General features: G+C 27.2%; 1 pseudogene; it reads left to right on the top strand.

Moving 5' to 3' along the window:
• The first annotated feature begins 1,756 nt into the window (after positions 1–1,756).
• LOC132938916 (glucose dehydrogenase [FAD, quinone]-like) lies at positions 1,757–16,574 on the top strand (annotated as a pseudogene).
• Positions 16,575–17,227: the final 653 nt, after the last annotated feature.

The following is a 17,227-nucleotide window of genomic DNA, read 5'->3' as shown; positions in this document are numbered from 1 at the left end:
TATAAAAAGTGTTTTCAGAAGTAATCAAAACACGCGTCATTGTAATTTCAATCCATGCTTAGTATTTAAAAAATAAATTATAGCAGGCCGGTGATGGACGAAAGTAGGTACCTACGGTAGATTTCATAAAATAAAATATGCATAATATACACAGTGATTATATTATTTTGTTCAAAACTCATAAACAAGATCTTTAAACACGATGTTTAAAATGTCTATACTACTGAATACCACGCAAAATATTAAAATAAAATGTTGATGAAAATTAAAGTTTTTAAGATTATATTATTTTGTTCAAAACTCAAAGAGAAGAGCTTTAAACACGATGTTTAAAATTTATATAGTGAGTACCACGGCAAATATTAAAATAAAATATTAATGAAAATTAAAATTTTTACAATACAGACCATATTATTATGTCCCGAAGAAAAAAGAAATAATATTGTCACATTTGTTAAGAACCCCTGATTATATTAGTTGATATATAATAGTGTATAATATAATATTATACGACGGCGACTGCCTGTAAGGAATTGCTGCGACAGCAATTCCAGGGAGGCATGGCTCGTATAGCAAGCCGTGGCAGTTGGATTTTAGAGGAGTAGACAGAACATTGTTAATCTCGCCAGAACATTATTATTGTCAGACCATTTTATTTGACATTATATAATTCATTAAATGTATTGTAAGTTTTCTTTTCAAGTTTAAATATAGAAAGTAATAATTAGTTCGCAAGTGTTCATATTTTATTAGTGCACGGACCTTCTTGGAGATCCGTAATACATTATATAAATAAAATGAATATTTCTTACCGGTGATGTTTACCCTGAATGTTGTAAACCAAAACATGTTTTTGCTATAAAAAGTGTTTTCAGAAATAATCAAAATACGCGTCATTGTTATTTCAATACATGCTCAGTATTTAAAAAATAAATTATAGCAGGCCGGTGATGGACGAAAGTAGGTATCTACGGTAGATTTCACAAAATAAAATATGCATAAGATACACAGTGATTACATTCTTTTGTTCAAAACTCATAGACAAGATCTTTGAACACGATGTTTAAAATGTCTATAGTGAATACCACGCAAAATATTAAAATAAAATCTTGATGAAAATTAAAGTTTTTACAATACAAACCATATTATTATGTCCCGAAGAAAAAAGAGATAAAATTGTCACATTATATAAATAAAATAAATATTTCTTACCGTTATAAAACTGGTGCAAAAACGAACTGTTGTCTTTATTTTGATACACAAGAGGGTAGAATAAATAACAGTACAAAATACAGAAATAATTTAATGTTGAATACTATGGAATGAGTTTTGAATAAACGCTTATTGCTTATTTAAGATCATTTAAGTTCATTTTAGTGATGGTATATACTAATCTCATATTTAATTTAAATTGTACCATGTAACTACACACAATTTTATAAACATATAAACATGGTATACCTTTTATGTAGGTATCTATGGTTATTTACTTATTTGTTTTGTAAGTATAACAAAATAACCAAATTATCAAACTATATATCTATTTTTATATTTTATTCTTAAAGTTACTTTAAATTATTTTTATGAGAGTTTGAAGTTAAGTTTATAATATATAATTAACTATATGTTATGTTTTTGTTTTTCGTTTATTTTTGAAAATTGTATTTAAAAAAAAAACCAAAAATAAAAGTTTAAACAATTATTGTAAAAATGTAATTATTATGATCTCATCGTTTTATTTTAGACTACCAACGACATGCTTCCTTTTTCGTCTTCTTCGAAAGATGGTAAAACATTATTCAACTTTCAAAAGGCGTTGGACAAAACTGTATCTAATTGGGATAAAGCTAAGGCATCTCAAGTAAAATTTCCGACTGCGCTTGTTACACCCACGTGGCAAAAGGATGCCAAGCCAATGTATCCTAAACCTCCTAGTCGCCAAAACTAGGGCCTATATTATTTTAAATTATATTTTTATACTCTTTATATTATATTATTATATTATTTTTTCATTTTCAAATGTAGACCATACGCTGCTGTTTGATACGAAACGAGTTAACAAATTATGTTGTTGTTATTGTTCTTAAATTATTCATTAAAATATATTATTGATGTAGTAATTACGAATTACACTTTAAAAGTTTAAAAATCGTATTATATTATGTCGTATTAATAACAACTGTCAACTATTGTATAAAATATTTTGCTTAATTTACTTAACGTGAGGTACCTACCTATTATTTTTTCTGTATTTCTTCTGCTTTATATTTCGTATGTTCGTTGAAAAGACGGTGGTGTAATTCTGATTTTAATATAATTTGTTTATCGATTAGTTCTTTTATTAATGTCAAACTGGTGTTCTATTACAGGTTATCTAGAAACCAAAGTCCAACCTTGATAAGAATGTCAATCTCACATAGCATAGTGTTGGAACAGCGCCTAAACAGATAGTTACATAAATCTATGGATTAGTTACATATATCTAATATTCGAGCCTTTTATTTGAGGATTGTGGTAGGTACGAGTAAAAAGTTTCGCATACATCGAAAATATCGCAATCTGTTAATAGTTGTATTATGAATTAATCATAGGTATACAGTTCATAAATTCGTTTCAAATTGCTATATATATTTAATATTAGTATGCAAATTGATGAAACATATTAACCGAACCATATAATATATTTTGTAATATTATAAAACCGGTTGTTATAAGGGAATATACTGTAATATTTAATTTTTTTTGTTAATTGTATTATAACATTACAATAAAAATTGGATGGACTGGATTAATTATATTAATTATAAAATTATCTTATCGATAGGTTGTTAAAAACGTAATCATATCTATTTGATGACATTCATTATTCTCATATTCAAAAGTCACCGCTTTGATAAATTTTGGTTTCCATTAATCTAAATACTATTAATATTATGATGAAATGGTATGCATATCGATATAATTATTAATTATTATAATAACTATTAAAACAACATTAAAATAATAAGTATTTATATTGTCATTATTACATTTATTTTGTATGAATACCCAAATTAATTCAAGCAATTAAATAGAAAAACAATAATAATATTATCGTATTCAAATAAATATAAAGTCAATACTATACGAAATGACTGTATATTTCTAATTTTGGCCAGCAAAGTATCAAATATAGATGTAATTGTCTACCAGGACAAAACTATAAGTATTATATTTGTCATAGTACTAATATTTATTTATTTTCCAAAATTTGTCATATTATATTATGTCTTATTAGTTATTAATAACAACTGTCAACTATTGTACGTCAGGTATTGAATAAAATATGTCGCTTAATTTACTAAACGTGAGGTACCTTTTATATTTTCTGTAATTCTACTGTTATATATTGCATAATATGTCCGTTGAAAAGACGGCGTTGTTGTAATTTTGATTTAAATATGTTTATCGATTAGTTGTTTTATTAAGGAGTTTATCAATTTCGTTGATTAAAAGTGTTCGAACAGCACCTAAAAAGATAGTTTAGCTAATGTCCTTAGTTGTCAGGCTCAAGGTTAATACAAAATTCGAGCTTTTTATTTGAGGTTGGTGGTAAGTATGAGGAAAACGTTTTGAATAAATCGGAAATCCCGCAATCTATTAAGAGTTGTTTTATGATTTCTTAATAGGCATAAAAATCATAAATTCGTTTCAAATTTCTATATACATAAAATATTTTTATGAATAACTTAATAAAACCTATTAACCGGATCTTGTGATTTATTATTTAATATTATAAAATCTATTGTTATAAGGGATTATAGAATATTAGAATATTTTATTTTTTTGTTAATTGTATAATAAATTTACATTAAAAAATTTAAAATATAATATCTACAATAACTTTTTCTATTTCTATTTTAGACATGTGGTATGAAATAAATTGTAATTTAATTTTTCACTCAATATTTTAATCGATTTTTTTATTACTTATTATCAATACTAATACAATACAATAGTATTAAATTTTCGAAACTTTTACTCATACCTACGGCCTACCATAATCCTAAAATAAAAGGCTAGAATATTAGTGTATAGATTTAAGTAACTTTATCTGTTTAGAAGCTGTTCGAAAACTATGGTATATAAGATTAACATTTTCATCAAAATTGGACCTGGGTCTCTGGATAATTGTATTCAATAACATACGAAATTCACATTGACTTAATTTTAATCAACGAAATTTATATAATCCCGTTATTTAACGGGTAACGAAGTGCACAGGATCAGATAGTAACAATATAAAATATCCAGACCGACGACCCGTTTCCACTCAGAATCATTTATCGTATACAATAATAAGATATCATTGAATTCAAATTGAATACATTCAATTATACAGTGACCACTTGTACAGCAGAGCGACATCCACTTACCCGCTTTTGATGTTCAAATTAAAATGTTTTAGCACACAGATTGCCATATGCTATGTTCAGTAAAAACAACATAACATCAACGCAGTTTAAATCTAAGAGAGTTTAAAATTGGTGAAATCGACAGTTGGAATCCTGTTCCGTTTTGGAAATAATGTAACCTTTTTTCAAATGTTTATATGACCATTGGCCCAGTTATTTTATATTGGGTTATTAAAGTTTTCATTATAATTATTAGAGAATACAATAATTATTGGTTTTTTGTATGTAATTACTTGGGTTAATAAAACTAAAACTATATTTAGAAAATGTCATTCTTTATAACTAGTAAAAACAAAAATACATTTTATACAAAAACAAATAAAAGTAGATGCTTGAAATTTTCAGAATGTCTATACCATAAAATTTTCAACATATTATTTAAACTCTTTTTAGATTCTAAGTGAAACGATGAATGTATTGATTTTACAATGATGTGTGTTTTTTTTTTTTATTTTTTTATTTTTGTGTCTGTGTACACGATAAGTAGTCGAAATAATGCTTCGATTTTCGACTTCAGTATCTTGTTCGATGGGAAAGTGAATATCGTTGGTGCATTGGGGAGGTCAAAATTTTAATTTCCCAGTAGTTTTCAAAAGCGATGTGAAAAACAAAAGAAAAATTAAGGAAAAACGGGAATTTTTACGCAAAATCGATTTTTAACAAAATCGATTTTGGTTATTGGTGTAACTCTAAAACAAATGACCGTAGATGCATGAAATTTTCACTGGTTGTTTATATTTGCATTTTCTATACACCATAAAATTTACAAAATATTTTGACTCTTTTTGAGCTGTTTACAGCCATTGACAGTTTTCAATTTTCTTAGTTTTTTTTTCTATAAATATCAATAACATTTTATCTATTGAGTAAAAAAGCTTGAAAATTTAATAGAAGGCTCCTAGGTTATTGTTTCAAAGGCAGATGAAAAAAATTAAAAATCCTTAGTCACAGTTTTTAATTATAAGCATTTAAAGTTCAAATTTTGACAAAATACGGAAAAATCACGAAAAATAGCAAATTATTTTGATGAGAATTCATAAAAATTTTTCTTTTCAAATCTAAGATTTGAAAATGTAATATAAGATTACTCATAAGTTTGTCTACCTTTATCAAAAAAAAAATGTCTAGAAGAAACTTAAATTAAATTTTTATGAGCGTCTGAAATTTATATTTTTACAACATTTGATATTTACTCGATTTCTCATGTAACGATTTTTTTATTTTATTGTAATTAAAAAACGAAAGACTGTAGATACTTGAAAATTTCACTGAATGTTTATATTAGCATTTTCTATACACCATACAATTTTGAAAATATTTTGACTCTATTTGAGCTGTTTACGGACATTGTCATTTTTCAATTTTTTTAGTTTTTTTTTCTATAAATATCAATAAATTTTTATTTGTTGGGTAAAAAAGCGTGAAAATTTAATATTAGACTCCTGATATATCGTTTTAATAGCAGTTGAAAAATATTAAAAATACATTTGCACAATTTTTTTTTATAAGCATTTAAAGTTCAAATTTTGACAACATTTATCAAATTTATAATTTATTAATTATTTTGTGGTTAAAAATTTATAAAATGTTTAACTTTTATGGCTAAGGATTGAAAATTTAAAACAAGGCTCCACGTTAATAGGTTATATATAAATTACTTTATTCACAATAATATCATCAAATATACTTGGTAATATCATAGGGTGACTGACCGTTTTCGCTCAGAATCGTTTTTCTTATACAATGATATTATATCATTGAATTCAAATTTAACACCATCCATTACAGTGACCCACTTGTAACCTACCGTACAGCAGAGCGACATCCACTTATCCACCTTTTTATTTATAAACATACGAACAAATGTTTGAAGCTTAAGAATATTTTTGTAGTTTAAATGTATGAAATGTTTCATTTTTATTGGTTACATTTTAATTATTATGGTCTTTCGATGTAATTGCTTGGATTAATTTTATTCTTCATAAAATTAAATGTTATATTTATAATGCTAGATTCTTTGTATTTCAATAATATTTTAATAATTACATTGATAAATGCATAACATTTTATCATAGTGTTACTATTCAGATTCAAAAAAACCAAAAATTATCGAACTAGTGACATTTAAATATGAGAATGGCAAATGTCATCAATTAAATATGATTTAATCTTTAATTACATTACTACATCTCCAAGGAATGAAAAAAATATTGTTGCGTGCACCCAACTTACAGGAGAAGGGGACAGTATATGTTGATGGTAGAAGCGTCAAATGATCAACAATTTGTAGTTCGGTGAATTATTTATTAAAAATTTTAAAAAAGACAAGTTAGTTTATACTGGTTATCTATTCGAATTAACGACGGTCACTGGTGTCTTAGCTAATAAGCGATTGTTCGAATATTCTCTAAGTCCGAAATACGTCGTTAATGATATTATATCGTGCTAAATTGAAGAACGACCTTCAAAAATATACTATTATATTTTAAAATCAAATTAATTAACTATTAAAAATAAATTAATATCTATCAAATAATAATGATTTGTAAAGAATGTTAGTTGCTGATATGTATATCTAATTGTATAGTAAGTATTTAATAATTATAGCTGTAACTGACACTCAATATTTCTTATTTTTTGTTATTTTAAATGATAGACTCTTTGGTATTACCTATATAGATATTATTATACTGTAGTGTTTTATATTTCATATGCTTGAAATTCCGCCATTCACTTTTCGATCTCAGTTACCATATCAAAACCTTTGATTCACATTGACCAACTTTATGTATTCACTATAGACAATTTTAAAAATGTCTAGGTTCTTACGTACCTAAGTGTGTGTGTCTGCGTAGTGTAAAAAATTGCGAAGTGATCAGTGCTCAAACATGCAAACAACGCGTCTTCGTGCGTTAAAATAATATTTATTTTGTTTTTTATATCACCTATAAATATCAATCTTTTGTAAAGTATATTCCAAAGATAGATATCATACTATGATAAGCTAATTTAACATATTTTAATTTGGCCTTCCTGACCATGTTGTATACAACTATTATTTACTTCCAAGGCGATGTAACAGATACTGTCTCCAGGAATCAATGACCAGCCTGTAGATACGTTACTCAGCCATTACGATTTTATAATAGTCGGCAGCGGATCGGCAGGTAAAAATAATATATATTATAGCCATAGGTATTTATCTTATAAAATTATTATATATTACACGTTTTGTACATTCGTAATATTTTTATCACGATATCGTGTCGATAATTTCTTCAAAGTTAAATAGGTACCTACAATATTATGAAATAAAAATACAACAACTATTACTTAGGTGCGGTGCTGGCAAATAGATTGACTAAAGTCGAAAACTGGAATGTACCACTAATATAAGCTGGTGGACATGAAACGGTACTATCACACGTGCCTTTGTTGGTTAGCAGCGAGCACCTATCTGAGATTGATTGGAAATATAAAACCGAACCTCAGGATACAGCGTGTTTGGGTGAGTACCTAATGCGTATGTACTTACCTACTGTGAATAAAATATAAATTTTGTGTTTAAATTGGTAAAAAATATGGTTTAATAACAATTATCAAGAGCAGCCTAAACGTACTAACCAACCAACCTACGGCCCGCTAAAGTTTCACTGGCCAGCCAAGCTAATTAATATTTTGAAATACATATATTTATTATATTATTTTCATTTAGTTTTGATTTTTTTTAAATTTATTGAATGAATTAATTATTTTTTCCTTTTGATGTTATTTGAACAGTTTGTAATAGTAATTTATACCTACATACTATAAGTACTAACACTAACTAATAATAGAAAAACTCGTTATAAATTAATAAAAAAAATTAAATAAACAAATATTCATTTTAGATTCTGAGTGTACGACAAATGTATTGATTTTACAATGATGTGTGATTTTATTTTAAATTTTTTAATTTTTAGTCTGTCTTTATGGTTTGGGGCAGTAAAACCGCTTCAGTTTTCTTCAACAGTATCTTGTTCTATGGGAAAGTGAATATAGTTGGTGCATTCGGGAGGTCAAAATAAAAAATTTAGTTTTCAAAAGCCCCGGGTAAAACAATATAAAAATTAAGGAAAAACGGATTTTTTTCGCGAAATTGGTTTTCTACAATATCGATTTTGGTTGTTGGTCTAATAGTCCAGGCAAATTAGACTCATTTTTGACAAATAGCGGAAAAAAAGCTGGAAAGCTGAATTTTGGTATACACCTTTATTGAAGGGTACTAAGTAACATACTAAAAGTCCCCTAAGATTTGATGACCGCTACCTCCGCTAGAGCGCGCTTTGTGCAAGAAAAATCAGTTTTTCTCAAATAACTCGGTTAGGTCTAATCTATTTTCAATTTTCTTTTTTTTCTCTTTTTTAAAAAACTCGTCATCTATGACTTCATCACAAAACAAACATTGCAACTTAAAATTAAATTCTGGTATAGCTGACCTTAATTTTCCTTTTGTTGGTGAGGTGTAACTGGTTCCGCGTAAATCCTTCGTTGCATTTACTGCATTGATTGCAGCTTTGATACTTTGCGGTCGGGTGTAATCCTTACGACATTTTGGGTGCACTTTTATATTTTCGTTAAATTTTAACCACTTGTCGTCAAATCTTTGTTTACTTGAACTTATTAATGAATCTAAACCTTTAGATTTTAAAGTTACCACCTCACTTTCCAAGTTAATTAGATTTTCACAATTGCAGCACTTACTTAAAGACATACCTATCTACTTCTATTAACTAATTTCAAATAAAAAATAATCGATGAATAATAATTAAAATGATATAATATACATGATCGAAAACAATATAATCAAAAATACGCGTCGTATATAGCGACGTATTGACACGATAAGCTCTATTACATTACAGACACACGACTGAAGTAGATTAGCGCGACACGAACTGATTCGCGATAGTTAAAGTTATTTTTAAAGAAATACTATGTACGGGCCACTATGGGGTATTCCTATAGTAAGAGTAATAGGTTTTATGATGGTAGTTATTATAACAGGACATACAAATATATACTATTTATAACCAATAGTAACACAAATCAGTCAAAATTGATAAACTGCATTTAACATAACAAGATAATAATTATATATTTTAAACAAAATAATAGATTATTTTTCTATATAAATTATTTCGATGTCGTGTTATTCAAATAGGTACATTGCAGTGATGATGATACACCTACTACTAGTGTTCAAAAACGACCAAAATTACATAAAAATTAAGATGATTATGTTATAAATAAAGTTTTGTTTAAGTTAATAAATAAATAATATTTTGTTTGTCGAGCAGTAACCGAAATTGTGTCATCGCGATATTAACCAATATTAATTTGTATTATTATATACCTACCGGTTACCTCTATATGTAATAGTTATTTTATGTTTAGATAATAATTATAAAACAATAAACCGCTCATTTATACAAAATTAATACAAAAAAAAAACTGTGTTAGTCACAATTACGGACGCCGTAAGACAGAAATTACCAATTCTATAATATTGGATGTCCGATTATCAAGGTAAATATTGATCCCACGAAATATATTGTAAGTACATTTTTTATAGGTAATCACCTCTTCTATAATATAGTATATAGGTATTTTTCTTATAATCTTAATAACAACCGAGTTATTTGAGAAAAACTGATTTTTCTTGCACAAAGCGCGCTCTAGCGGAGGTAGCGGTCATCAAATCTTAGGAGACTTTTAGTATGTTACTTAGTACCCTTCAATAAAGGTGTATACCAAAATTCAGCTTTCCAGCTTTTTTTTCCGCTATTTTATTTAATTTGCCTGGACTATAACTCTAAAACAAATGAACGTATAAGCATGACATTTTCTCTGGTTGTAAATATTTGTATTTTCTTTACACGATATAATTTTAAAAATATTCTGATTTCTTTTGAACTGTTTAGGGACATCTTTTTTTGTATGAATGTCAATAAAACTTCATTTGTTGGTTAAAAAAGCATGTATATTTTAATAAAAGGCCTCTTCTTAATTATTGTTATAATGGCATTTGAAAAATATTAAAAATCATTAGGACCAGTTGTAACGTCTAGGAATATACACATCGATTACGCTTAATCAGCTGATAACGGATTTCATAACTGGAAAATTCAGCCAATTAAACTTTGGTTAACTTTAATCGGAGATGTTACAACTGGCTCTTGGTCACAGTTTTTTTTATAAGCATTTAAAGTACAAAATTGACAAAATACGTAAAAATGACGAAAATTAGCAAATTATTTTGAGTTGAGAATTCATAAATTTTTTTTTTTTTAAATCTAAGATTTGAAAATGTAGAACAAGATTAATTATAAGTTTGTCTATCTATATCAAAAAAAATGTTGAAAAGCAAATAAAATGAAATTTTTCACGCACATACAGCATATTGTTTAAAACTCTGGACCCGCCTAGAACTTTACCACGAGGCCAATTACACCTTTTATCATTCATAGCTGAAATATAATATAATAATAATTATACTAAATAGGTATTTAGTATGTACTGTATGCATGTATGTATGTGTATGTACTTTATTGTTATTCAAAAACAAATAATTGTGGATATGTGAAAATTTATCTGAATGTTTATATTTTCATTTTCCATACACCATGCAATTTTGTAATTTTATTTTGTATTTTTTTGATCTGATTACGGATAATGTCAGTTTTGATTTTTTTTATCTTTTTATAAATTTTTTTCTATAAATATCAACAAAATATTATTTGTTGTGTAAAAAACATTGAAAATTTAACATAAGGCTCCTGATATATTGTTACAATAACGATTGAAAAATATTAATAGGCACATTTTATTTTTATAAGCATTTAAATTTTGAATTTTCACAAAATGTATCAAATTTAAATAATTATTTTGTAGTTAAGAACTATTAAAATGTTCAACTTTTATAGCCAAACATTGAAAATTTAAAACAAGGTTCCACGTAAATAGGTGAATATATAAATTACTTTATTCACAATTATATCATCAAATATATTTAGCTATATTTTAGGCTGATTGACAGTTTTAGCTCAGAATTGTTTTTCTTATACAATGCTACTATATCATTGAATTTAACACCATTAATTACAGTGACCCACTTGTAACCTACTGTACAGCAGAGTGACATCCACTTAACACTCTTTTTAATCTGTTTTTGAATGTGACTTAACATTTTTAATATATTTTATCAACTGCTATTGTAACAACATATCAGGAGCCTTACATTAAATGTTCACGCTATTTTACCCAACAAATAAAATTGTATTGATATTTACAGAAAAAAAAACCAAAAAAAATATTTTCAACATTTTATGGTATATAGAAAATGAAAATATAAACATTCAGATAAATTTTCACGTATCCACAATTATTTGTTTTTGAATAACAATAAAGTACATACACATACATACATGCATACAGTACATACTAAATACCTATTTAGTATAATTATTATTATATTATATTTCAGCTATGAATGATAAAAGGTGTTATTGGCCTCGTGGTAAAGTTCTAGGCGGGTCCAGAGTTTTAAACAATATGCTGTATGTGCGTGGAAACCCAAATGACTTTGAAAACTGGTTGAAACAAGGTAATAAGGTTGGGGGTACAATGACGTGCTACACTACTTTAAAAAATCGGAAGACAACAAAGACTCATCCTTAGCGAATAACCCATACCAGTAGGATGGTAACTATTTAACGGTGTCAGAAGCGTCGTACAAAACTTCAGTAGCTCAAGCATTCACTCGGCCGGACAAGAAATGGTGTACGATATACACGACATCAATGGACAACGTCAAAAGGGTTTTATGGTACCACAAGGAACCATCAGAAATGGTTCAAGGTGCAGTACGGTGAAGGCATTCTTGAGACCAGCCATACTCCGAAAGAACTTGCACGTTATCCTCAACACAATGGTCACATGCATTAAAATTGATCCTATAACAAACATCACGTCCGGTGTTTAAATGGTAAAAAATAACATTATGTATTACGTTCGGGTATTATACTCTTTTGCTTGTTGTACAGGTGTCACTAACGCATAGGAGAAGCGAAAATCTCGATTCGTTACGTTCGGGTGCATAAAAATCAGCAGGACCTATAAATTCTCCACAGGTACTTATGCTATCGGGCAAAGGTCCTGAAAAACATCTTGCAGAAATGGGTACACCCATTATATCCGATTTAAACTTCGGGAAAAACCTACAAGACCACATTGGAATTGGTGGTCTGATGTTTTTGATCAACAAAGATGAGATACTATATTTATTTTTATCATATAAAACAACGTGGAAAGCTCACTGGCTAAAAGAAATGTGTTATCAATCGATGTATAAATTAATTCTTGACAAAGACGTTTGGTCTGCTTTACCAGTAAGGAAAATGTTTAAAGAAATATAAGATTTAAATTGCATAGAGTATATCAGAGTCAAATACACAATACACGTATATTATACACAGATATGCTTGAACAAAACATTGTTCTCATATACTTAAATAGTTAATATATCGATAATAGTTTATACTACTTACGAAGCTGATTTGTTTTCTGATTATTTTGTTTTGCATTAAATGTTTTACATGGAAATTGAACATGGATTATTCATTACATAGATATTTTTTAATATTTATAAGGACTTGGCGCTGTCAAGGAACATAATTTTTCTAAGATATTTGAAAAATAAAATCATAATTTCATAGACCTATATTATATCTGAAAATATGTTCAATGGTTTTATTATAATAGTGATCTAAATCTGAACTGAGAATATTCAAAGTCTAATAGGCAATAATAGGATGTACATAAATACATAATCAACATTTCATATTGTATATCTGCAGATATTGTTGAAGCCCAAGAGCCGAGGCGAAATACTGTCAAACCCAATCATGTATCCCAAGATCTTGCCCAACTACTTGACTGCCAGGGAGGACGTGGAAACGCTAGTGAGGGGCGTCAAGTTTGTATTGGAAATGACCAGGACCGGGTCTCTCTACAAGATCGGCAGCCATCTGAACGACGCACCGTTCCCCAGTTGTCAGACCTTGCCGTGACACTCTCACGCCTACTAGTAATGCATGATCCGGCACTACACCGTTTCGACATACCACCCAGTCGGTACCACCAAGATGGGTCCCAAGTGGGATAAGACCGCCGTGGTGGACCCAATGCTCCAGGTGTACAGCGTCTCCAAGCTCTGGGTGGTGGACTCGTCCATCATGCCCACGCTAGTCAGCACCAACTCCAAAGGTGGTCATAATGATTGCTGAGAAGGCCACGGATATGATAAAGGTTAAATGGCGTAACGAGATACCACAACATAGATACCGCTATAATGAAAAGATCGCATTGTACCCGAGGATATACAACAGAATATATTAATGGATATATAAATATATAATTATTATTTTTTTTAAATTTTTTTTTCAGATCTATATATATTTATAAGAATATTTAAGAATATGTCAGCCAACTATTTTGCTTCTCTCTTTGGCCCTCCTACAAATATTATTTTGATTTTTTTTTTAATATTGTTTCAAAACAATTTGATATCCATTTAAAAGAACAAATTTTTTTATCAGATTATAATAAAATATAAAACTCATAATACTTTAATATTATTTTCAATAACTTTTGCAATACATACTATGTGATTTTACTTTAAGATTGCGTTTATCTGTGTTGATAGATAAAAAAGGAATATTGCACTTAAATCCTCTTAAAAATACCACAGTGACTTCTTTCTTTCTTATTTTTATTAGAAATCATTAAACTTTTATTATAATTTATAATATAATTTTAATACAGCGTATTAAATATATGTATATTTCAAATTTTCAATTTTTAACATTTTTACCGTGATAATTTTAAAAAATATAAGTGTTAAAACCCCAGACAGCAATTTTTTGTTTTACAATATTATTATAACATTATAATAACGAATAATATTAGTAATATGTTAATTAAACTATTAATATGGTTAGAACAATGAATCTATTTCCTTTAAGTGCAATGCTTGTTTAGATGTTTAGTGGTATGGAGTAAAATTAAATATTTAATATATGCTAAGATTAGATTCTAAAATAAAATAAAATGAAAATGTAAAATAATATGATTTCAATTATATATTGTATTCCATTATTTCTTAAACTTGTAATGAAAATAGTCATAATCTCGTAACTCCTAACCAGAATTTATCAATATTTAACGACATTTAAATATGAGAATGGTAAATGTCATCACTTAAATATGATTAAATCTTTAATTACATTACTAGATCTCCAAGGAATGAATCATCGATAAGATTTTTTTATAAAAACCCATCCCAAAAACGATAAGCTTTTATTCAAAACGCAGTATATATATGTTCAACATTAAAATATTTCTGTATTTTGTATCGTTATTTCTTCTGCTCTCTTGTATATCAATATAAAGACAACAATTCATTTTTACACCATTTTTATAACAGTAAGAAATATTGATTTTATTTATATAAGGTGACAATTTGATCAGTTTTTTCATCGGGACATAATATGATCTGTTATGTAAAATATGCTCGATTTTCAACATGCAGGATTGCTTCAGCTAGCAAAATATCTTTTGAAAATGCTTTATCTGCAGAGTCAGTTTTATTGGTCGTAAAAAAGTTATTTGATTTTTGAATTTAACGATGTTATACTTTTAAATATTTTATTAATTTTTAATTTCTGTATAAATGTTATAATTAATAAATTAAAAATTGTAAATTCATCGTAAAATACATTATTTGCTTATTTAATACCACCGTACGTAAACAATGAAATTTTCGAATCTCAAAGGTTATGCTTATTTCAATCATCTTCGAGTAAAATTGTTTTTTTTACTGTTAGTTTAGCCTTTGGTGTTAAGTCAACACGACTTCAATAAACCAGAATGTTTTAATATAGTCATTAGTAATAAAAAAAACTAATTCAATTGTTAAAAATAATATTTTTCATTTATTTTATGTAACCTTAATTATTTTTTTGTGTTTATGACACTGCCGTGATTATAATTTTCCTATACTTTCTATTTTTTTCACAGATGCTATTGATATTACAATATGTATATAAAATTATCGTTTATTTATAATATTTAATTTAGTTTATTTTTAATAATTGTATTTCAAAAAAAACTTGCACTTACATAATATTCATATAAGCAATTAGGACACCTAGGTCTCTGCATGATGCAATATAAAAAATTATTTAAAATAATAGGAAACTTTTTATTCAGTAAAAATATTTTTTGTTTAAAAACTAAATGAAATGAAGTGCACGATTTTACATTTTTATGACAAATACACATTAAGTTAGGGTATATTTTGGGTTTAATTAGGAAATTATATTCCCAGCTATAATTATGACCTTTTATTGTTAGCACTTAGAAAACAATAACGTAAATTATACTGCAGTAACAGTTTTTTTTGCAAAAAGTACTCACTTTGTTTAACAAACATACATTTAGATTTTTACGATTATATACCTACCTAATACTATGTATACCAACTAAATCTTGAGTATTTTCAATATTTTAAAATATATATTATATATTAATATTGGTACAAATGATATTTCTTTTTACATGTTACATGTTGAAACAAGTTACGTTACCTATATAGTTAAATTTTTTAAATGTAATTCCCATTAGGCACGTAGAAAATTATTTAAACCAAACAACGTATTGTTACTGCCTAACATTTCTTTTTTTTATAAGACCTACAAGTGACAACTATAGTAAACATAAACATAATTTATATTTTTTTATACATCAATAATTAATATTTAAGTTAATGTTTAATATTATTGTTATGATCTCATCGTTTTGTTTTAGACTACCAACGACATGTATTCTTCTTCTTCTTCGAATGATGGTAAACCACCATCCAATCTTCAAAAAGCATCGGACCAATTAGATTTGGATAAGGCTAAGGCAGGTAGAGAGAAAGCAGAAGCAAATCTTGCGAATTTTTCACCCACACGGCCCACAATGTGGCAGAAGGATTCCAAGACAACTTTTAAAAAATCACCTAGTCGTCTAAACTAGTTTCTGTATAATTTTAAATTATATTATAATACTCTTTGTATAATATTATTATATTATTTTTTAATTTTTTTTCATAAATAATATATTTATTTATAATAATATTATCGTATTCAAATAAATATAAAGTCAATACTATACGAAATGGCTGTATATTTCTAATTATGGCCACCAAAATATCAAATATAGTCTATAAATGAAATTGTCTACCAGTATAAAACTATAAGTATCATATTTATTATAGTACTTGTATTAATTTATTTTCCAAAATGTATCACCTTTAGAATTCAGAACATTTTTGGATGGGTTTAATTATTATTTTTTATTATTACAACATATATTTTTAGGTATAGTGTACTTTGTCTATGCGCTGTGTGCATAACTCACAGATCGTTATATCTATATACATTTTAAATTTTTATGTGACATAAGTAAAAAAAAAAGGTTGACGACAATATTTGCCCACAAACCTTTGATATATAAATATATGGACTCCTGGTAATTTTTATTTGAAACCACTGCAATATCAACTATATGTATAACTGTAAGTTATTAGATGTGTTACCATTTTATATACATTACTAACCACTGTGTGACGGGGAGTATAAGACCATTCCCTCGGGGGTTTTTACATTTTTAGCCATATGTCGCGAGGG

This window comes from Metopolophium dirhodum, chromosome 1 (genome assembly GCF_019925205.1).
Source record: "Metopolophium dirhodum isolate CAU chromosome 1, ASM1992520v1, whole genome shotgun sequence".
NCBI lineage: Eukaryota > Metazoa > Arthropoda > Insecta > Hemiptera > Aphididae > Metopolophium > Metopolophium dirhodum.
This window is presented reverse-complemented; position numbering and strand designations above follow the sequence as displayed.